Here is a 24,174-nt window from a genome sequence, read left to right as displayed (position 1 = left end):
GTGCATGCAGCACTTTCCCCCTTATTCTTATTTGTTAATGCTTTTTTTTTTTTTTTTTTCCTTTTCCTCAGTACATAATTTTGGTGATGGCCATCCAGGTTGCCTCCAACTCTCTGCTACCTCAAGCTGTTACAATGACTAACCTCACCGAAGCCGTCTAGGATGGGGCTCAACTGGAATTTTACTGAGGAACTTTCTATGGAGTGGAATTTCATTTAATGCCAGCACTGTTCTAAGACCTAGATTTTAAGACTGGATCTTAAATTTATACATATGCAATTTTCATCATCACAATCCGAAACATAGGAGGAATATCTAACTCACACTGGTCTGAGAAAAGGTCCCAGGGGAAGGTGGGCCTAGAGATAAATCTAAAATACTGAGTAAACTTGAAGTGAAGGGAGAAGTTATTTTGAGCGGAGGAACAGTTTTAAGTTTAACGCACTCTTTGCTCTTAATAACGTTTGCTATTAATGACCTAAAAATATTTACGGCAATGTCTTCTACGGGCCTGTCCTTCTTGGAGTTTTGACGTAACATGGAGAAACCCGTTTTATAGACTCTTACTGTAAGTTCTTCATGTGAGGTTCAGTGAATTCCCCGGTGGTTTTCTGCCCAGTAAAACTTGTACCCAAAGTGTCGAGGTTTCCTCAATAGATATTTCTTTTACACCTGTTTCCTGTCTTCCTCGTTAGTATAGTGGTGAGTATCCCCGCCTGTCACGCGGGAGACCGGGGTTCGATTCCCCGACGGGGAGGCTAAGGTATTCCGTTTTGCAGTAATTTTTTTTTTTTTTTTTTTTAACATGTGTTCACTTGGCTCGAAAATACTCCAAGATCTCTGCTGTCAGGTCTTCGTTTGCCCACTGTTTGGTGTGAGGTGCGAAAAATGTCTCTTACTTTACTGCAACGCATTCCAGCACTGAGTCGTTGGCGAGTGTCTGTTGCAGACATGAGGGGGAAGGAGATGTTTCGCGGGGAAAAAAGGGTGAACTGTGAATGGGGGCCGAAGGTGAAATAACAGAGGCTAGAGCTCTATTGCGCAGGGGAGCCTAACTTGGGGCGAGGCTGGCAGGGCGAATGGGTGTGATTGGAAGAGCCGAGGAAAACTGAAGGAGGAAGAGCGGAAGGAAACCTCAGGTGTTACACACTGAGAAAAGAGAGACTCTGAAATGGCCAAACAGCAAAATTATGCCTTTGTCAGGCAAAGAGTTCGAACTTATGTTTCCACGGGGGCCAGACGCTTGGCCAAACGCAGCAAGTGTCTACTTTAAACCATTCAACCACCGCCTCTCTGAATGCCACAGCTCCTGTGATAGTCCAACACTGCAGGCAACAGTCAAGGTTGCATCTAGGCGGGATTTTATAAATGACTTCTGGACGAAGCAGCAGTTCTGAGCTGAGTGTGAGGTGGGATGGCGGGAAAGGATGAGTTTCGGTGGATCTGAAATTCGTCTCTGGACTCAGAGACCCTGCGGCCCTGCAAACCGGAAGAAAGTGCCCGCCGCCCACTTCCTCCTGCCGGTGTCCTCGCAACTCCCGCCAGCTTCTACCAGCGAGGGTTCAGCGATCTCAGGAAAAAATGGAGTTGGCGTCCGGACAGCGTGGGCGTAGAGCTGCCGGCACGGCCCACGCCATCTCTCCTGAGCTCGAATTTTAATTTAAGAAATAACGTTGGTGTAGAGGGTGACCATGGGCGGGGCTTAAACACTCCTTGTAAAAATCTAATTTGGGAATTCGAACTGTCTCCTCTGACTCAATGGCGGAGGGTTTGGTTTGGTTACTGTGAGGTGGTGGCTGGAGTATCGAAATTTGTTTCACTTCCTCTTGAGTCCCCTGTCCCCCACCCCGCCCCTCTCCAGTCACCGCTTCTCCTTCATTTATTTTCCTCCCCTGGCTGCCCTCTTCCGGCTCCCAGTTATCCTTTCTCCACTTCCCTCTGCTGGACGCAGGAGTGGGAATGTGGGTTGAGGAGGCGAGGTGTGACTTACTTTAGGACAAATAATAAGAGAAATGTGAGAGTAAGAAGGACTAGAAGGAAGATCTGTGCTTGGTTTATAACCACTACAATTACCTTAAAAACGAAAAAAAAAAAACTGTCCTACTGTGGTTAGGTAGAGAGGTGTTCATCGACTGTTCACTCTTTCCTCTGTGCCATAGTATCATTTTATCAAAGTCCCTATCAGAGGCTTTCATTTTCTACAGAAGAGAATGTGAAAATTATGGGAACATATTGGCAATCAACTGCAGCTGCGTATTTTGTGTGGGCAGTTGCTTTGTTTAGATTTTTAATGTAGAGTAGTGGAAAACATGGGGCTCTTGGATTAGGTATATGAAAGGTTAAATTTAGGTTCTACCACTTATAAGTTTGCTGATTTTTAGGTTATTTTGCCCCTCTGAGCCTTCTCCCTTCATGCAAGATCCTAGGATAATAATTCCTACTTTAAGATCCTCGGATTTATATTTCTTCCTCCAGCAAGTCCCAAATCAGTATCCTCAGAGTTAGCGACCTCTGTCATGGCAGTTGTTGCCTTATCAGCTTTAGGAACCCTGACCTTAAGTTGGGCTTGAATTAATCCCTTGGCATTTTGATAAGCCAATGCATTCAGTTGAACCCAGAATCTTTATCAGTGTCTTTCACAGTTATCCAATAGGATGATGGTGCCCTCCCATCTTTTAAGAGGTGTGTGGAAGGGTGAGTAAATCATTCAGAGCCATTTTTATGGTCTGCTGCCCCAGGGGTGCCATGAATGTTTTTCTTATAACCTCAGAATCAGGATCTTTTTGGTGACACATTCAAAGGCAGCAGCAACAGTAGCAGCATAGGGTCACAGTGAGCCATCTGCTTTAAGAGTATTGACCTCAGCATATCATATGGTGACTGCTCTTCCTCAAATGTGTAACCACCTGATGGGCCCATGTATTCTACAGGTTATCGGTCTTTCCCTTGAGCACTCTATAGAATGGGGGCCAATGCCCAGTTGAGACACACAAATAATAGTCACAGGGTAAAAGTGGTCCCCCTGAGCCTAGTGTCAGTCACAGCTTATGCTGGAATCAAGATCCACAATTCAGTCTGAGTAACAGAGATCCAGGGATGGCTTAACCAGTAAACAAGGTATGCACAGGCTTACTTGTGTGTATTTACTAACCTGTAGTGAACTGTTTCACCTGAAATCCATGTGGAATTGTTCACTATAGTTATCACGGTTAGGCCGTTTGAGGACAAAATTCTTTAGGAAACGGTTGATCCATTTACAGATGAACACATTCTCTTTCTGTCCTCATCCTAGGCTGAGAAGAGAAAACACACTCAAATTGGTGAGTCCTGTCATCTCCTTAACACTTGTAAATCACAATATCAGTTCCAGAATGCTAGAGGGAATGATCTAGAAATATGGGAAAATCGTTCAAATAATATATGAGAGTAAAATAAAATCTGGGAAACTACAGTATTATTATTACTATTACTAATGCTATTATTATTATTGCTGAGAGTAGACTATAGACATTTAACCTTACCTTAGCCATTACAGAATACTCGAGCTGATGGAAAGCTATTTAAGTGGAGAGCCGGGTGGAAATGAATACAGGGTGAGGGGTTTGTAATGGTCTTAAAAGGAAGACATTTTTCTTAAACAGCTCAGAGGGAACCAGAGATTGCAAGAAGTCTCTTTCATCCAAATACTGGTGCCTTCTGAATAATGTAATTTGTCATAGCACAAATAAAAATTCCTGACAATTTAAACCCACACTTTCAGAACTCAATTATTGATAGATAATGCCTTTAAACACTCAAATATCACGTTACAGGGTGCATGACTTTGGATCTTTTTTATACCATATCTTAATACTACTGGTAAATTGATTTCGGCAATACCCACTTCAACAAGCCAATTGCCTACCTTAGTAGAAAGAAAGCCTGAGAATGTTAGATCTAGGAAGGGGAGAAAAACCTGAATTTAACTTTCTCAGGCAACAGAAAACTCATGAAAACTTAGAATTAACTTGGGTTCCAGCTTCCTTTCTATAGCTTTCACCCTTGCAATGCTCACATCCATGACCACACTCACCCTCATATCCATCCCATTCTTCTGCTTGCTAGTAGACTATATTCAGAAGAGGAAAGAAATTCAGGAGTATGGAGAGAAGGGCTAGAGGAAATGAGTGAAATGGCAGGAAAATAAATCAAGAAAGCTGAAAAAACAAAACAAAAGAAACTGGGCCTCTGCATTCTTGAATTAATTTGTTGCATCAAGATGATTATCTATCCACCAAGTAACTGTGAAGCAGAGTGGCGCAGCGGAAGCGTGCTGGGCCCATAACCCAGAGGTCGATAGATCGAAACTATCCTCTGCTATGAACTTTTTCTCATCAGACCCTTGCTTAGGGACACAAATCATGTACGCTGTTTCTCTAACGCTGAAATTGCCCAGCACAGAGAAGAAGCAAGCCGCCCTGCTGTCAAAAGCAAGACATCATCACACAGCTTTTCATTTCTTTTCTTGTCTAGTACCTTACCTCATTCTCAAAGATTTAAAAACTGACGTTATTATGGGAAACATCAGGCCTCTTTAGTCATCTCTGTTTGGTTTCTACTTCACTGCTCCCTTCCCTCTTCAGACAAGGTGCTCAAAAATGTCTCATGACTACTTCAGCCTGAGACCAGAAGAACTAGATGGGGCCCAGCTACAACCCATGATAGGGAACACAACAGAGAACCCCTGAGCAGACAGGAGAGCAGTGGAATGCAGACCTCAAATTCTCATAAAAAAGACTAGACTTAATAGTCTGACTGAGACTAGAAGGACCTCAGGGGTCCTCAGGCCTTCTGTTAGCTCAGAACAGGAACCATTCCCAAAGCCAACTCTTCAGACAGGGATTGGACTGGACTACAGGATAGAAAATGATACTGGTGAAGAGTGAGCTCCTTGGATCAAGTAGACACATGAGACTATGGGGGCACCTCCTGTCTGGATGGGAGACGAGAGGGCAGACTGGGTCAGACACTGGCCGAATGGACATGGAAAAGAGAGTAGAGGGAAGGAGTGTGCTGTCTCATTAGAGAGAGAGCAATTAGGAGTATATAGCAAGGTGTATATAAATTTTTGTATGAGAGACTGACTTGGTTTCTAAACTTTCACTTAATGCGCAATAACAAAAAATTTTTTTAAATCTCTCAGGAACGACTGAAGACCTAATGTGACCGTGGCTGCGAACACTACTTCCTCAAACACAAGATCATTCCTATGTTTGAACGGAATGGAACTCAAGATGAAATGCGGTGATACACAGTAGACGAGGACCTGGATTAACGTGGAATCTTCAAGTGTTAGCGGGTGATGGATTATCCAGTGGTTCCACTTTGCCCTCGTGGATGAGAAAGGATGGGTTTAAATGGCAAATGAGGGATAATGGGGAACCAAGCAGGGAAAAGAGCAGAAGAGGGCATAGGAGAGGCCACTGGAGAGAGGTGTGCAGAAAAGTGAGAAGTGCAAGAGAAGTGGGTTCTGAGGGAGGTGGTCTTTTCCCACTGAAGAAACACTTCGAAGTGGGCGTCACCCCCCCCCAAAGAACCTGGAAATCCCAATTATGAAAGTGCAGAAAAAACTCTGAAGGGGGGCAACAGAATTAACCCCCCTGTCTTGTGCTGTAAATTGTAACCTTCCTTTTCTTCCTCAGTCTCTTAATTCTCTTGCAGTTTCTTCTAAACTGAACACATCCTAAAGCCAAAATCCCAAACCTGTTGCAGTGGAGTCAATCCCGGCTCATGGAGACGCTACATATAGGACAGAGTAGAGCTGGCCCATAGGCTTTCCAAGAAGTGTCTGGTCAGCAACCAACCTCTTAACTACTATGCCACCAGGACTCCTAGACACAGCCTCTTCTTAAAATCATAAAAGAACTTGCTCATCCTGCTCTTCTCCCCTGTCCGTTAAGTATAGGCCATCTCCCAGGGCCCCTCTGTTCTGTTCAACTACCCCCTTTCTGCAATCATTGATTGACCCCAGTGAAAATGCTCCTGAATGGATTTAACTCTTTTCTGAGCTGGACTTTCATTTCCCCTGCGGTTCAGCGCCTTAATTGACTGTTTAACAATGCACAGCTAGAGATTAAATTATTTCTCAGAGATAAAAAGTTCCGGTACCAGTTCCAGGCCCTGGATGATTCAGACGCACTTCCGGGAGACCCTAAAAGTCCCTGAAGCCATGGACTTCTCTAGCTCTTCTTGGACATCTCATGCTTTCACAAACCGAATTAGGACTCTAGAGAGGACTGGATGGTTCAATCCGGAGAACAGCAGACTTGATCTTTTATTCCATGTTCCTGTTGAGAGACTAGTTCACGTTTTTATGTCAGGCACTTCTAGATACAGAAGATTCCTGCTGCTCTACTGCTGGAGGGTTCCTGAGGCCCAGTTTAAGGTGGGGTTAGGGGTGGAGGGGAAAGACCTCACCACTTTTTAAATATGTGTTTATTTGTTAGGAATCCTTTCACTCCTAACCTAGGGAAACATGACATCCTGGAAATGAGAGAAACAATTATGAATAATGCAATCTTTCTCTGCACACACAGCATTCACTGGGTGAGAATCCTAACTTTTTGTCTAATAACCATTTAAAGTCTTAGGAAAGTTGATGTTTTTATCGCTAGGTGCGGTCAGGTCAGTTCTGACTCATAGTGACCCTATGCACAACAGAACTACACACTGCCCAGTCCTGCGCCATCCTTAAAGTGGTTGTTATGCTTGAGCCCGTTGTTGCAGCCACTGTGTCAATCCACCTCGTTGAGGGTCTTCCTCTTTTCTGCTGACCCTGTACTTTATCAAGCATGATGTCCTTCTCCAGGGACTGATCATCCTGACAACATGTCCAAATATATAAGATGCAGTCTCGCCATCCTTGCTTCTAAGGAGTATTCTGGTTGTACTTCTTCCAAGACAGATTTGTTCATTCTTTTGGCAGTCCATGGTATATTCAATATTCTTCACCAACACCACAATTCAAAAGCATCTGCCCTTCTTCAGTCTTCCTTATTCTTTGTCCAGCTATCACATGCATATGACGCGATTGAAAATACCACAGCTTGGGTCAGGCGCACCTTAGTCTTCAAGGTGACATCTTTCCTCTTCAACTCTTTAAAGACGTCCTTTGCGGTAGGTTTGCTCAGTGCAGCATGTCTTAATTTCTTGACTGCTGCTTCCATGGGTATTGATTGTGGATTCAAGTAAAATGAATCCTTGACAGCTTCAATCTTTTCTCCATTTTATCATGATGCTGCTTATTGGTCCAGTTGTGAGGATTTTTGTTTTCTTTACGTTGAGGTGCAAACCATACTGAAGGCTATGGTCATTGATCTTCGTTAGTTAGTGCTTCAAGTCCTTCTTCCTTTCAGCAAGCAAGGTTGTGTCATCTGCATAACGCACCTTGTTAATGAGTCTTCCTCCAATCGTGATGCCCCATTCTTCTTCATATAGTCCAGCTTCTCAGATTATTTGCTCAGCATACAGATTGAATAGGTATGGTGAAAGAATACAACCCTGACTCACACCTTTCCTGACTTTAAATCACTCAGTATCCCCTTGTTCAGTCCGAACAACTGCCTCTTGATACATGTACAGGTTCCTCATGAGCACAATTAAGTGTTCTGGAATTCCCATTCTTCGCAGTGTTATCCATTATTTGTTATGATCCACAGAGTTGAATGCCTTTGCATAGTCAGTAAAACACAGGTAAACATCCTTCTGGTATTCTCTCCTTTCAGCCCACATCCATCTGACATCAGCAATGATATCCCTGGTTCCACATCCTCTTCTGAATCCAGCCTGAATTTCTGGCAGTTCCCTGTTGATGTACTGCTGCACCCCGTAGCACTGCACAAAGGAAAAAAAGAATGCACAGAAGCCATTTCCAAAATTTGTATAGATTATCTAAGTCCCAGGGAAAGGAGGCTGGTTTTATGATGAGAGGACAGACGGACAACTAATACAATTTCAAAATGTGTTTGGATTTTAGTTTATCAACTGTTTTTTTGTAGGGTGGGGCAAAACTTCTGTGTATTAGGATCTGGCCTAAGGCTTGGGAAACCTCTAAGATCAAAAAGCCAATGTTACTACTCTCAGAGTTTATATTCTAATAGGGCCCACCCAAATGGCACCCCACCCACTGGAATAATGAGCAACTCCCACATGAACCACAGAATTTAAGTATGGGTTACTCACAACTAATTTGATTACAAATTAATTTTTGTATTGCTGTAATACCGTTTTTCCTATTTCTCAAGATTTTAAATTCCCTTTGAAAGCCTAGGAGTGCTTCAGTTTGTCTTTAAAGGATCCTACATGTGATTGAAATCAAAACAACCGGTAGCGCCTGAACAGGGACTTGAACCCTGGACCCTCAGATTAAAAGTCTGATGCTCTACCGACTGAGCTATCCAGGCCCCCTGGGGCGTTTGGTTTTAGATCGTCATGAAGAGCCTGGGTAATCCTTGGCTACAAGCAAGTCTTTGGTCTTTCAGAAGTATGGCTGAATCACCTAGGACTAAGTGTTCCTGAATCACTTATCACCAAGCAGATCCTTTAACATCCACGCTGTACATTCATTAAACAGTTGATTAAAGAGCACAATTGCAAGGAAAATGAAGATTATTCCTACAGCCAATTGTTGCTGAAGAGGTATCGTTAGTCTGGCCAGAGAGTTCCTCGGAGACGGAATTTACTCCTCAGATATGTTTGAAGAGAGGATGAGCAGGCTCCCTCACCAGGCTGTAGAAGAGCAGGCAAGAGATGACCACTTCAGGAACAACCGGAGTAACTGGGTAATTACTAATTGAAAAACAACTGGAGTAATCCTCTAGAGAATCAAGATGGGGAAAGAAAATGAAATGGTCACTTTGACACAAAGCAGGGGAATCAAGTTCGGTTGCATCCTTCGGTATTTTTCCCTGCACTTTCAGAGATGGAATTTCTGAGTTCTTTAAAAAAAAAAAAAAAAAGTTCTTTAGGGCCAGGTAAAAACATCCAGGTCCTTCCAAAATTTTCTCCTCCACATTTAATCTTGAACCACAACTCATTCAAAGACAGGAATGACCTGTAAGTTGAAGACACAGTGTTCATGGTTCATTTCAGTGTTCATTGGTTCTTGAGAATCTTTTTGAGCACCTACAGAGAGAGACCATGAGGACAAAATACGGAAGCAAAGGTGGAGGAAGATAGGAAGAGCCTGTACAAGCTTTGGACTGCCTAACACAGGGCTACTTATTTTTGAGTCAATAATACTTCTTTCTTATAACAATATTTATTGGTTTTTGTGTATATGAAGACAAATACAACTTTAACCATATATGAATAACGCGTAAAAATCATGTTATGCATGGTGCCAAATATTATAAAACAGTATATTGTGTCACTTTAGTATATAGATTACATACAGGATTTCAGGAATTAAATATAATATGACGAATATATACCTAAGGAACTTTATGTATTAATAAATGTCCATCAGGGAGCTCTGGTAGTGCAATGGGTAAGACTTTGTGAGGAATTGTCACAGATGTGTCAGGGTGGCCGAGTGGTCTAAGGCGCCAGACTCAAGTTCTCGCTTCCAGCTATTGGGGCTTCTGGTCTCCAGACGGAGGCGTGGGTTCGAATCCCATTCCTGACATAACGATTTTTCATTTCTGCCAAGTTTGCTACAAAAGAATTTCACCTTTGAGTGCCTAACGCTCGGAGTTTCTTCTCTTTTTCCCTCCGCAACTACTTGTTGACCGAGTCACAAACTGCGGGTTTGGCCACATCACCAAAACTTGCCCTTCCCACCTTCTCCAATGTCCTCTGTTTCTCTCACTAGAGTTTTGCCCGTATGCCACCTTCCCATCTTCCACCTCCTGCTAGTACTTCAACCCTTTTCTGGCTCTTTCTTTCTATTAAAATCACATGTGTATCAATTTTTTGTGGAATAATGGTAATATCTCAGTTTTAAAATTTACGTCTTAAAAAAAGATGAAAAGAGAGCTGCAAATTGTAATTTCAGTATTTTAACTGTCCTGTTTTTTTTGGTGAGGTTAGCGGCAGGTGTTTTGAGCTTTTCTTCCTCACTTCTGTGTGTCCCTCGCTGTGCATATTCCTCACCTGATCCTAGTCATTTTCTTCACCTGCTGGTTGTCTTCTTTCCTTCCTGCATACCTTGACTCCCTCACTTCCCTCTGCTGGCCTAAGGATATAGGGATGTGATATATTTTATGGCATGTAGTAAGAAAGATGTGAAAGACAGAAGGAAGATTGTTCTTAACGAGGGATTTTGCCCCACCTCCCATTCCCCCACGGGACATTTGGTGGTGTCTGGTGATATTTCTGGTTGTCACAACTGGGTTCAGTGCTACTGGCATCTAGTGGGTAGATGCAGGGATGCTTCTAAATATCCTACCCCTCAACTAAGAATTATCTGGCCTAAAATACTGACAAACTCTGGACTAGAAAGAACTCTCCTGCTTGCTTTATAATCACTATTCAGTAACAAATTATCACAAATTTGGTCGCTTTAAACAACCCAAATTTGTTCTCTTACAGTTCTGGAGATCAGAAGTATAAAATCAAGATTTCTGCAGGGCTGCATTCCTTCTGGAGGCTTTAAGGGAGAATCTGTTTCCTTGTCTTTTCTAGTTTCTAGAGGCAGCCTGCATCACTTGACTCTGTTTCCCTCACTAGGGCATTGCCTGTATGCCACTTTCCCATCTTCCACCTCCTCCTGGTACTTCACCTCTTTTCTGGCTCTTTCTTTCAATAAGAATCACAAGTGTATCAATTTTTCGTGGAATAATGGTAATACCTCAGTTTTAAAATCTACATCTTAAAAAAAAGATGGAAAGAGAGCTATAACTCATCGCCCCTTCCTCCATCTTCAAAGTGTATCACTCCAGCCTCTGGTTCCATCATCACATTTCCTCTTCCTCTCTCTTTGATCTTCTTGCTTCCCTCTTATAAGGACCCTTGTGATTACATTGGGCCCGCCTGTATAACCCAAAATAATCTCCCCATCTTAAAATCCTTAATCACACCTGCAAGTCCCTTTTTACCATATAAGGTAACATATTCACAGTGTCCTGGGGTTAGGATGGGACATCTTTGGGGGACCCTTATTCAGCCTACTACCAATAATTTCTTCTGTCTTTCCTACCCTGGTGAAGGTAAGAGTTGTTCATGCAGTGGTCACTCTTCTTACTAGTATTTGTTAGTTTTATTGGTTACTTCTCTAATTAATAGCTTTCAGAGGATTTCATTTCCTATGGAGGATAGTTCAAATATTATAAGCAACAATTGTCTATCAGCTATTTAAGGCTGTTGTGTATTTCTTGTATGGGTGATCATCTGGGAGTATTGTTTACTTACTGTTACTTGCTTGATTTAATTTTGTTGTTCTTTCTCAGATATAAGACTCAGGATATTATTTTTAAAAATGTATAGAAATCAAAAACATGAGGACGTATACAAGCTTGAATTCAGGTGCTGTCACTTAGTAGTTCCCTTTTATTTCAGATTGTTTACTTCTCTAACTGTTATTCTTTTATTTATAGAACAGAGATAACAATTTTTACCTGGAGGTTCTTGGGGGGAGGAGAAAGGGATCATGAATTTGATAAATTGCCTTCAAATCATATGAAACAAAGCATGTGAGCACTAAATGATTAGCCTTCATAGTTCCATTTGCTCTGACATTCAAGGCACCCCTTGTTTGCTCCAAACCCACTTCCCAAATTTATCTTCCTAGGTATTTAACATTTCATGGGCACTGGAAAATCTGCCCTAGTCCCTCCCCACTAGCATAACGTGTTTCTTGCCATTTCTGCTGCCCCAATCTTTTGAAGTTATTAAACCCATCTATTTTGTATGTTCCATCATCTTGGTGTCCCAGTCAGAAATTACCTTCCCTTCTTTTGTCCCCCAAGAACGTGTTATTGTTTTCAATCTTATGATACCCCAAAAGTTGTAATGGATTGATTCAAAACTAATCAATAAGCATAGTATTTCCAGACATTTAACTGATAGGGAAGATGGTAAGGCCTTTGGTTAGGTCACATGGTTCTGTCTCTTGCCTTCAGTTTAACCAGTTGTAAAATTGTGATATTATATATTGTCATTGGTGTAGAATATATTGTCATTGGTAGCAGTTTCCTATTATTTTTCTCTTACCTTATTTTCCCATCTTTCTAATAGGTTTTTTTTAGTATATACAAAGTATATGAAAACACACTTTTAAGGTGTATTTTTCAAAAAAGTAAAATCATGGATTTCATGAAAATATAAAATCAAAAGGACAAAATATTTTTTAAATATATTAATTCATAAGGGAACAAATTTGATGTTAAAGCCAGTTCAAAGAGCATTTGAGAAGCTAGATAATTATAGAAAATTTAATAAGGAAGTGTTAGGATGAGATTCCTGTGTTAGATATAAATCTGCTTAACAATCTGTAGGGCCATAAACCATAACATTTGGGGTAATCTGTTCCATCAGGCTGTGATACACAATGTAAGTATCTATCAGGCAAAAATTCTACAAGTTAATCTTGCTCTTACAGACTCATAAAATAACCCAGTTAATAGAAAATCAAGCCTAGCACTGCACCAAAAGGACAACCACTAATCTCTTTTGCCTATTTCTAAGTTTCAGATAATTTTTCTGACCATACATTTTGTCTTTTGTTCCAGATCTTGCTTCCATCACTACTACTTGTTTCCCTTTAATCTGAGGTGTCAGTTTTTTACAGACTGGGGAGCAATGTACAAGCTGGTGCTGTTGATTACATGGACACCCATTCTTCCCCTTATTTTTTGGACTCCCCTGACTCTGTAATTCCATGAACTGACAATCTTCTGTATAATATAGGTTCATGCAGTTGTGGACACATTTTAGGTCTCTGGCTACCTATGAGCCATCGCCAGCTCTTGGGTTTGAGCTACAGTGTAAGTTTCTGCAGCTACTGTTGCTGTAAGTATAACATACTGAAAATAAAAGCCAAGAAGGTGTGAAGAGAAAAAAATTGGGAAGAAGCAATATTTGAAAAGATAATGACTAAAAATTGATCTAAATATTCAAGGAGCCATATTATAATTGAGCTGAATAAAAACAAAGAAAACCACACTTTGTCATACCTGGTAGCCAGCCTCCAGGATGGCTCCCCAGTGATCCCTGCCCTCTGGCATTCAAACCCTTGTGTAGTCCCATCCACATGGTATCAGGACAGAAGTGATGGGTGTCTCCCTAGTTCTGTCTCATTTTTGCCCATCTTCTGAGAAAAGGCATTGTCTTAGTCATGCTGTAACAGAAATACCACAAGTGGATAACTTTAACAAAGAGAAGTTTATTATCTCACAGTCCAGTAGGCTAGAAGTTCAAACTCAGGGCACCGGCTCCAGAGGAAGGTTTTTGCACTGTATGGGCTCTAGAGGAAGGTCCTTGTCATCAGTCTTCCCTTGGCCTGGGAGCATCACAGCACAGGAACCTCAGGTCCAAAGGATGCATTCTACTCCTGGGTGCTGCTTTCTTGGTGGTATGAAGTTCCCATGTCTCTCTGCTCGTTTCTCTCTTTTATATCTCAAAAGTGATTGGCTTAAGACACTACCTAATCTTGTAGACCTCATCAGTATAATTGCCTCTAATCCATCTTATTACATCATAGTGACAGGATTTGCAACATATAGAGAAATCCCATCAGAAGATAAGATAGTAGACAATCATACGATAATACAAGGGAATCATGACCTAGCCAAGTTGACAGATATTTTGGGGTGACATAATTCAATCCGTGACAGGCATTAACAGTTTTTGCTCCACGCTATCTTTTTGTGGACATCTGTATAGCAAGAGGCCTTGGAAGACATAGGGACTCCTTATGGAGATTTGTTTACTGTCCTAAATAATAGACAATGTCTTTCTCTGGGGGTGAATACTAGGCAGGTTTGTTAGCAAACACTTATATAAGATTTGAGCTTCTTGATCTTGGAGTTCTTTTCTTATGGTGTACCTGCTACATGTGCAGGCATCACCTGGCCTTCAGTGTACCATCCTGTGGGAAATGGTGCTTGGGGAATCAGTGCAACTGATGTTACTCTGGTTACTACTATCACAGTGAATAATAAAATGTCCTTTGTCTCTCACCCAGGGGTCTCATATTTTCTGCTAGTATCCGTGAACCTGTAACAGTCTAACTTCTTAGCATACGAGTAAAACCCCAGATTCGTCAGTTTTTGACAGTGGCATGTGATTTCCAAGTCTAAGTCATAAAAGACATTGTGTCTTCTCCTTTGTTTTCTCTTTCTTGAATTGCTCACTCTAGAGAAAGTTAGCTACAATGTTAAGAAGACAATCAAGCAACCCTGCAGAGAAATTAATGTAATGAGGAACTGAGGCCTCCAGCCAACAACCACGTGAGTGAGGCATCTTGGAAGCAGATCCTCCAGCCCTAGTCAAGTCATCATATTAGTGCAGAGCTAGTTGACATCTTGACTGCAACCTCAGCAGGAGAGACCCCGATCCAGAACCAACCAGCTGAGGCACTTCCAGATTCCTGAAACTCAGAAACTATACTTGATAATAAATATTTGTTGTTTTAAGCAACTAAGTTTTGGAGTAAGTTGTTACACATCAATAGACAATTAATACAGCATAGTATAGTAAAAGTATCTACAGGAAAAAGTAAACCTAATAGTGTAAAGATATGGGAAATTTCAGGAGATAATATGGAAACTCTTAAAAATAACAAAATGGAACCTTAAAACAAAATACATATGATGCCTGAAATAAAAGCCACGTTGGATACAACAGAGGAAAAAAAAAGATTAATAAACTGGAAGGTCAATAGAAATTATATGCATTAAAGCAAAGAGGGATAAAAGGTTGAAAAATATTTTAAAAGTCTCCATGGTGGGACAGTATCAAGTAGTTTAACATATATGTATTTGAAATTCCCAAAGGGAAAGAGAGATAGAATGAAGCAGAATAAACCTTTTGAAGAAATATCAGATGAAAATTTTCCAAATCTAATCAAAAACAGGAAATAATAAATTCAGGAAGAACTGCAAATCCAAAATCCAAACCAAGATAAATACAAAGAAAACCACACCTAGGTAAGTAATAGTCAAGCTGCTAAAACCAAATATAAGGAGAAATTTTTTTTGTGAACCTCAGGAGTAACTTCAGTTCTGAGTTATAAGGGTATCCGGGGGCCATACTCTCAGGGTTTCTCCAGTCTCTGTCAGACAAGTAAGCCTAGTCTTCTTTTGTGAGTTAGAATTTTGTTCTACATTCTTCTCCAGCTCTGTCTAGACCCTCTATTGTGATCCTAGTCAGAGCAGCTGGTGGTGCTAACCAGACACCATCTAGTTGTGCTGGACTCAGTCTGGCGGAAGCTGTGGTACTTGTGGTCCATTAGTCTTTTGGACTAATCTTTCCAATGTGTCTTTGGTTTTCTTCAGTGTCCCTTGCTGTAGACAGGGTGGGACCAGTGGAGTATCTTAGATGGCTGCTCACAAGCTTTTAAGACCCCAGATGCTACTCACCAAAGTAGGATGTAGAATATTTTCTTTATAAACTATGTTATGCCTATTGAGCTAGATGTCCACAGAGAGCATGGTCCCCAGCCCTCAGGAAAGTAATTAGGTATGTCAGGGAGCCCTCAGGAAAGTAATTAGGTATGTCAGGGAGTTTGAATGTATCTATGAAGCTTCAACCACCATGCCTTGGTCAAGTTGTGCTGACTTCCCCAGAATTGTGGACTGTTGTACCCTTTACCAAATTTACCACTTATCTATTGTCTAGTTAGTGTTTTTTCTTCCCCACCCCTCCCCTCCTTAGTAACCTTTAAAGGTTGTTCTTTCTGTGTATAAACATTTTCATGAGTTTTTATAATAGTGGTCTCGTACAGTATTTGTCCTTTTGTGATTAACTTATTATACTCAACATAATGACCTCCAGATTCATTCATGTTGTAAGATGTTCCAAAGATTCATCTTTGTTCTTTATTATTGTATAGTATTCCATTGTGTATGTGCCCTTGTTTGTTTATCCATTCATTTGTTGATAGGCACTTAGGTTGTTTCCATTTTTTTGCTACTGTGAGTAATGCTGAAACAAACATGGGTGTGCATATGTCTATTCGTGTCATGGCTATTTCTCTTGGATATATTCCTAGGAGTGGGATTGCTGGATTGTATGGTGTTTCTATTTCTAGCTTTTTAAGGAAGCACCATATTGTTTTCCAGAATGGTTGTACCACTTTATATTCCCACCAGCAGTGCTAAGAGTTCCAAGCTCTCCGCAGCCTCTCCAACATTTGTTATTTTCTGTGTGTGTGTGGTTTTTTTTGTCCAGTAATGTCATGGTGAGATGATATCTCATTGTAGTTTTGATTTGCATTTCTCTGATGGTTAGTGATCTCAAGCATTTCCTCTTGTGTCTACTAGCTGCCTGAATATCTTCTTTGGTGAAAAGTTTTTTCATACCCTTTTTTTTGCCCATTTTTTACTTGGATTATCTGTCTTTTTGTTGTAGAGGTGTTGGATTTTCCTATAGATTTTAGACATTAGGCCTTGTCAGGTTTGTCATAGCCAAATTTTTTTCCCCAGTCTGTAGGTTCTCTTTTTACTCTTTTGGTGAAGCCTTTTGATGAGCATAAATGTTTAATTTTTAGAAGATCCCAGTTATCTAGCTTATCTTCTGGTGTTTGTGTATTGTTAGTTATGATTTGTATGCTATTTATGCCACATATGAAGGCCTCTAGTGTTGACTCTATTTTTTCTTCTATGATCTTTATAGTTTTAGTAAAGAAAAATTTTTAAAAGCACCAGAGACAAAAGACAAATTATATGCAGGGTAGTAATAATAAAAATAATGGTTGACTTTTCATTAGAGCTAATGCAAGTCTAGAACACAAAGGAACGGAATCTTTGAAGTATTAAAGAAAAACAAACAGACAAAAAGACCCTATCAACCTAGAGGTCTATATCCAATGAAAATATCTTTTAAAAAATAAAGGTACAATATATATATATTCAGGTAAAGAAGAGCTGAGAGGATTTGCTACCTGCAGATTCTCTCTAAGGGAAATACTAAATTTCTTCAAACTGAAAGAATAAGATTTCAGAAGGAAATTTGGATCTCCAGGAAGAGATTAAAAAAAAAAAAAAGCTGGACATTGAAATATGTAGATTAACATGAAAAACTATACTTTCTCTTATTTCTTAAATTTGCTAAAAGGCAAGCAACTATTTGAAGCAAAAACAATAATAAAAATGTACTGTGGAGTTTGTAACATGTAAAAGTAAAATATGTGACCATAAGAGCACAGTACGGATATGAAAACTCCAAAGCCAAACTCACTGGGGTCGAGACGACTCCAGATCATAGCAACCCTATAGGACAGAGTAGAGCCGCCCTATAGAGTTTCCGAGGAGCGCCTGGCGGATTCGAACCACAACCGTTTGGATTGGAAACCGTCGCACTTAACCGCTATGCTGCTAGGGTCTCCATGCACGTATGACCAAAAAACCAAACCCACTGCTGTCGAATCGATTCTGACTCATAGTCGACCCTATGGGACAGAACCGTCCGATGGAGTTTCCAAGGAGCCTGGCGGATTTGAGCTGCAGACCTCTTGGTCAGCAGCCATAGCACTTAACCACTACGCCACCAGGGTCTTCATACATACATGGGGGAAAAAAAAAGATACATGAGAGGGGTTTAAATGGAATTACGATGTAGAAACATTTTTACATTATACGTTAAGTGACATAGTATTAATTCAAAGTAAACTCGCATAAATTAGAAATGCATATTGTAAACCCAAAAATGTATTTTTAACAAAAAAAAGTATACGTAAAAAGTCAGTGGAAGTAATAAAATTATTTTTAAAAATACTCAACCCCCCCCCAAAAAAAAGACAGGAAAAGAAGAACAAAGGGACAAAGAAAAAATATGACAAATAGATAACGAATAGCAAATTGATACAGTTAAACTCAATCATATTAACAAGTACATTCATTGTAAAAACTAAAACTCCAACTTAATGGCAGAAATGATCAGATTGGATAAAAGACAGTTGAGTGGAGATATATGAGTGAAAAACATTTGGGAAGATCCACAGGATACTCAAAACTAGGTACCAGTTGAGGGAATTAAGGAAGAAGTGGTCTAGGATGTATAAAAATGTATAGGAGACTGATTTTTTCTGCTCTTTGTATTTGTACAGTTAAGGGAAGGAGGGAGTTTTACTGATCTTTGTTTTGGACAAAATCATTTGTAGACATTCTCATCCATAATATTTCATTTAAAAGCAAATTAAATTTTAATTATTTTCTTAGAGGTGAGAATTTTGTGCTTACAATGAGTGCTACTGGGCTTGAGGGGCAGTGTGGAAAGGGTGGACTTGGATTTTACCAGCTAGAAAACAGGGGCTGTTTCAAGTGGACGCTGCGGCATTCTTAATAGAGACAGTTGTGAAACCTACTGGTAATCCTCAAACAGAGGCCAGGAAAACACAAAACTGATCCACCCCAGGAAGCTTTTTCATAAGGAACAATCTTTAGTATTCATTTTAACATTCAACTTTTATTGTGTTCATTCTCTTTCCCTTACACTTTATGTAATTATCAGAAGCTATTTTTTTTTTTTTATGGACACATGCAGGAATGTTCATGAAGAAGCTCCTCAAACGTAAACACCATTAAAAGAATTGATTCGCAGTGAGCCTTGTACGGACAGAAGATTCGTAGACTACGTGTAAAATTACCTGAAGGGATGAATTAAAAAGAAAAGTAGCGACTCTGGCGGGACTCGAACCCGCAACCTTTGAATCCCTTATCAGAGGAAAGCTAGAAGTCCAATGCGCTATCCATTGCGCCACAGAGCCTAGGTGACAGCCCGCTTTTGCTGGCATCCTAAGATTGCTGAGCACATTTATTTGACTATTAATACATTTCACGAAAACCTACACTGTTCCAGGAAGCATAAAAGCTCAAGGAACGCAAAAAAAAAAAAAAAAAGTAGGACAACGCAAAGGACATGCAATTCTCGACATAGGGGAGCTTCTGAACCTTCCGGTGACTATTATCTTTCGTCTCGGTGAGATAAAGTGGATCAAAGACCACATCTCATTTAATTTGAGCTATTTCGATCCCACACTCGAGACCCTTTGCTACACAAGAGAGAATTGGAGGAACTTTCAGCTTGTGCTCGTAGGAGATATTTCTAATAAGTAGCCAGGCCCCACCACTCCTTCTCCTCAAACTCCAGCCTGGAGTTCTCTCTCCGGAAAGGAAGGCCCTTTTTATTTGCGTCTGTGTTCTTTTTAAAAAGACCGGTTCCATATGTTATTTTGTCAGTGTGCTCCCGGAGAAAACGCTGGCCTTGTGACTGACGCAAGTCCACTGTCGCCTTCCCTCTGGGTAGAAAGGTCTGAGGTTTTAAAACATGTCCAGGTAACTTTAGAAATATCACAGGTTTTCTGTTTGGGCTGAGAAGCAAGAAACGCCTTTTTTGCTGGAGTTTTTCTCTGACGCACTGGCTCTGCTAGCGACCGTCGGTGAGGTGGGTCCACGTCTTTGTGGAAAAAAAGATGAACTACAGGTGATGCTACCGAGGATAAGATCCAAGCGCAAGCGAGTCCACGGTTTGTAGAAGCGAGCGGTTTTATCTGAGCAGCAGGAGAGTTGTGGAGGGAAGGGAAAAACATCTCAGGTGTCCCGACCACAAGGTGGTCTTGGCGCAATATGTCAGAAGTGAGATTTGAACTCACATCTTCACGGGGAGACCGGAATCTCCGAGTTGCCTATCCTCACATACTTGTTAATAATAAAAAAAACCCCAAAAACAAACCCGTTGCCACCGAGTCGATGCCAACTCACAGCGATCCTACAGGACAGGGTAGAAATGGCCCGTAGGGTTTCCAAGGAGCACCCTGCGAATTCGAACTGTAGACCTTTTGGTAGCAGTCATAGCTCTTAACCATTACGCCACTATTGTTAACGTTGAAGATGGGTGGAAAGGTAGTTTGCGGAGTCTACGACTTCTCAACTCCGTCTTGCCTCCGGAAAACAATTCTGAAACGTGCAGGACAAATCACGAGCTCTGAACTGACCGTCTGCAGAAATACAAGGCAGAAAGAAGTTTTAGACCAGGACTGAAGGTTGAGCCCTAGAACTTGCGAGCCCAGGTACCGTGAGAGCAGTTTTCCGTTCACTTCCCCCTCCTTGTCCTCCTCGTCTGGCCGCCCTTCCTCAGCGCTCAGCTCCTTCCACCGGTCTTACCTCCCAGCACCTCCCTAGTGCCTCGGGGGGACTTCGGGGAACCTAAGGAAAGGGAGAGGTGGTAAGCAGATTCCATCGAAGCCCGACTGCGGAGGCCTCTTTAGGCCAAGTTCAGTCTCAATCAATGTAAACTCACTCTCGATGCCTCACAAACTAAGAATTAAAATAACAGCAGGGAGCTTCGGTTGAGAAAGGCTTAGGGCTCCTTGTACAATCCTCTTTCAGCATTTTAACTGGCCCCCTTTGAGTGGTCCTCCCTCCTCGTAGCCCCCACCGCTCCTTCTTTCAGTATTATATTTTCATTTTCTGGGCTTTCTTCTCTTCCTTCCCTCTTTCAACTTCTCCCCTTCATTTTTCCTGCTGCCCAATGGAAAAAGAAGTAAAGAAATGGAATTTTGAGCTCTATGAGAGTTATAAATTTGAAGAAATCTCTTCACCTTGGTAACCACCTGGTAACCATCGCTAAGTAGTGGTTTCTTTTTTATTTTATACCTTGGTGAAGGTGAGTGGTTTTCACCCACCCTACATTCTGTAACATAGCAACTCTTCCTACTAAATAGTTTTCAGAGACTTTTTTTTATTGGAAGGATCCAAACATTTTAAACATCTACTGTAAATCATGTATTCTAGACTTCCTATTTTCTATGTGGGTAATAATCAGGGGGTATTTAGATTTTTTTTATTTGTCTGTAATATTTTGGTCCTGCAGTAGACTCGGGAACCGGCCGACAAACGGCCTGGGACCGAGTGTGGCCTCTAAGTACCGTCGGTTTGTAAACGCTAGTGGGACAGGGGACCGGAGTGAAGGGAACTGGAGAGAATCGGGGCCATCTGCGTTTACTTTGGCGTTAAACTCAATTGCCCCCTGGCTCAAAGGACTAATTGAAATGGGACTTAAGCGGAATGCTGATGAGAGGCGATGGAGAATAGACGAGCAGGGTCGCCAGGAGTCGGAATCGACTCCGCGGCAATGGGTTTGTTTTTTGGGGCGTCTTCCTAACTGAAGAGGAGGATTCCCGGAAGGTCTCCAACAGCTCGGAAAAATTCACGTCTCTGCTCCTGCGTGAGGGACACAAGAACATCCCTCGAGTGAGGGAGCCCCCGCCAACAGGGGCCAGAAGAAAAGGGACGAGGGCAGACGACAAGTTTTCGAAAGAACTGGGTTTAGCGGGGGCCCTTCTGTCCTGCTCAGGAGAGCAAAGGACAGATAAAAACATGTAAACGCTAGACAACATTAGGCTGTATTATTAATAGGGTTGATTCGGGACTTAGACATTACATGGTTTATAAGGGAAGGATCCAGCTTCATTTTAACGAGTATGGCACGGAAAGCTTATTTACAGACTCTAGGTTCCAATTTTGGGAACAAAAGAGCCCTGACAGGACACAAACAAGTAGATTTCCTCAAATTCTGAGACAAAGGGGGAAAGTTGCCTTACGCCCTTGTCCCAAAAGCTCTTTCGCAGTTAAAGTTCACCCACTTCCGATTTTCTCTGAGACAACAGAAGTAATGTTCCCTTCTCCATACTCCCACAGGATGTTACTTCTTCCTGCAATCATAGGGTTAACAAATACAGCCATTTCCATAACGTTTGAACCAGTAGTTCGTTTTCAGTACATTGTACACTGTCCTAGGGAATTAATCTTAACCAAACACAAACGTTTTGTATACAGAAACAGTTACAGTGTTTTTATTTATAATAATAATAGCAGAGTAGAAATAACATGGTTATCGAGCAAGATTTTTCATGTTCACATATCAAAAATGGCACATGCTACCCTAATAGTAAATGACTTTGGAGGCCAGTTTGAGCCATAATTTTAAGTCCATTATGGAATTTATACTTTATCTTTTGTGTTGTTGTTGTTGTTTTTTGTACTTTACTGACTTGTTTGCCGATCAGAATGAACTACTTCCTCTTTTACTATTAGCATTCATAAACTGCACTCTTGCTGTGCTTTTTGTATATGGAAAATCAGGGACTAGCCCTTCCCTCAGACCAACATTATCAATTCTTGTCCAAAACAGAAATTTCCATTTTCATTTGTATTTCAGCTTTCCCTCTTATCAGTTATATTAGGCTGCTCTTTTACAACCATTTTCTTCAACCTGTCCCTGGGAGGGCACTTTGCTTTATGTACATGTTTATGGAACATCTCTCCTGGTAGACACTGATTTTCACAAAAGCAGGAATTGTGACTTTACCTCATTTACCTTTGTGTCTTCAGCACCATGCGCAACACCTGGCTCACTACAAGACTTCAATAACACTAGTTAAACGAATGATCTTGTAAAAGGCTCTAATCTAATTACTTTTTTTAAATAATAAGAACCTAAAAGAATATACTGTCCTGTTTGAATCCTTCAATTTATTTCGGTTCTGTTTTCTTCTCTTCCCAATTCCTCCTCCCTGCTTTCAGGTTTGTGTAGTCTCTTAGATCAACTCTAGGCCAAGAAAGGGCTGCCCAGAGGGACATCAGCTATCATGGGGCCTGAGAAAGTGGTTCCTGCATTTAGTGAGGGGGAATTGCATGTCCATATTTTACAAGTGCTTGTTCCAAATTTTCTTTATAAGTATTTCCTTTGGCTATTTTTTTGGTCTATACTGTTGAGAGTTACAAGATAACACCTTCTTTATTTCCTGTTGCCTTACTTATCTAGTACTGCTATAACAAAAATACAAGTGGATGGCTATAACAAATAGAAATTTATTTTCTCTGGGCTTAGAAGATTAGAAGTCCAAATTCAGGGCACCAGCTCTAGAGGGAGGCTCTCTGCGTCGGCTCTGGGGAAAGGTCCTTGTCTTTTTTCAGCTCCTGTTTCTGGGTTACTTGGAGATGTTCATGTGGCCTGGCATCTGTCTTCCCCCATCTGTGCTTCCTTGATTCTGTGCCGAATCTGCTCTTTTTATATCGCAAAAGTGATTGCATTTAAGATACACCGTAGACAGGTAAAAAAAAACCTCATTAATGTAACGAAGAGAACTATTTCCAAATGGGATTATATCCACAGCCATAACAGGTTGCCATCAAGTCTGATCCTACTCATAACTGTAGAAATTACTGTTCCAAGACTTTTTTTGGGGGGGGAACACAATTTAATCCATGACACCTGTGCTAGAAATCATACCCAGTTATAGATAGTGTGCACAAAAACTGAGTCTGGCACGAGGTCCTTGCCCTAAGAACGTGCTCAGTATAAGAGAATTGCATGGAAATGATGTTTTGCAAAAACACACAATAAACTAAAGTTTACGCTGAAAGGGCTTAAATGTGCTTTTTTTCTTTCTTTTTTCTAATCAGTTTTGTTCATCCCAGTTGGCTGGAAGATCTCTTTCTATGGCCTTCTTCCATGTAGGTGAGAGCATCAGGGTGCAGGGAGCGGCTGTGAGGGAGAGGGATGTTCTCTCTCCAAGTACAGAGGCCTCTAGTCGCTTAACTCGCAGAGCACACGGTCCTGAGGGCGGATGTACGTTTTAACCGGGTAGTCACCGTGCCACCTCATTTAAGCTGGTGTTAGAAGCCATTGTGCAAGAAAAATATTCGTGGGAGAATGCCTTTCATCCTCTGGGATAAGTGTGCAGAAGACAACCTGCACCCCAGTAATTCCACCAACACAAATTCCAAAGAGTAAAAGTTCTGTTGAAATTTTGATGAAATTTTGCTGCTGAGCAGCCTCAATGCGTGCTGCGAATGAAGGTGAGAGACCAGGAGAGTTGAAGAAGAAGCGAGAGGGGCGATAAGGGACTGGTGTGGGATCGACGCCAAGGAACCGACTTAGCCCGGCTCTGGAAGGAAGCGCGCTAGGCCTAAAAGAAAGGTCTCGGTGGAATAGCAGCAGGGAACGTTTTGGCAGCCTTCACTGGGCACCTTC

General features: G+C 41.3%; 5 non-coding genes across 5 annotated transcripts; 3 read left to right on the top strand and 2 right to left on the bottom strand.

Moving 5' to 3' along the window:
- Positions 1 to 685: 685 nt before the first annotated feature.
- On the top strand, positions 686 to 757 carry TRNAD-GUC (transfer RNA aspartic acid (anticodon GUC)). Its single transcript has one exon. It is a non-coding gene; the product is annotated as a tRNA-Asp (tRNA).
- Positions 758 to 4,287: 3,530 nt separating this feature from the next.
- Positions 4,288 to 4,359, top strand: TRNAM-CAU (transfer RNA methionine (anticodon CAU)). Its single transcript has one exon. It is a non-coding gene; the product is annotated as a tRNA-Met (tRNA).
- Positions 4,360 to 8,368: 4,009 nt separating this feature from the next.
- Positions 8,369 to 8,441, bottom strand: TRNAK-UUU (transfer RNA lysine (anticodon UUU)). Its single transcript has one exon. It is a non-coding gene; the product is annotated as a tRNA-Lys (tRNA).
- A 1,116-nt stretch (positions 8,442 to 9,557) lies between these two features.
- Positions 9,558 to 9,664, top strand: TRNAL-CAA (transfer RNA leucine (anticodon CAA)). Its single transcript has 2 exons — positions 9,558 to 9,595; positions 9,619 to 9,664. It is a non-coding gene; the product is annotated as a tRNA-Leu (tRNA).
- A 9,149-nt stretch (positions 9,665 to 18,813) lies between these two features.
- On the bottom strand, positions 18,814 to 18,904 carry TRNAR-UCU (transfer RNA arginine (anticodon UCU)). The gene is given in 2 exon segments: positions 18,814 to 18,849; positions 18,868 to 18,904. It is a non-coding gene; the product is annotated as a tRNA-Arg (tRNA).
- Positions 18,905 to 24,174: the final 5,270 nt, after the last annotated feature.

This window comes from Elephas maximus, chromosome 1 (assembly GCF_024166365.1).
Source record: "Elephas maximus indicus isolate mEleMax1 chromosome 1, mEleMax1 primary haplotype, whole genome shotgun sequence".
In the NCBI taxonomy this organism is placed as follows: domain Eukaryota; kingdom Metazoa; phylum Chordata; class Mammalia; order Proboscidea; family Elephantidae; genus Elephas; species Elephas maximus.
This window is presented reverse-complemented; position numbering and strand designations above follow the sequence as displayed.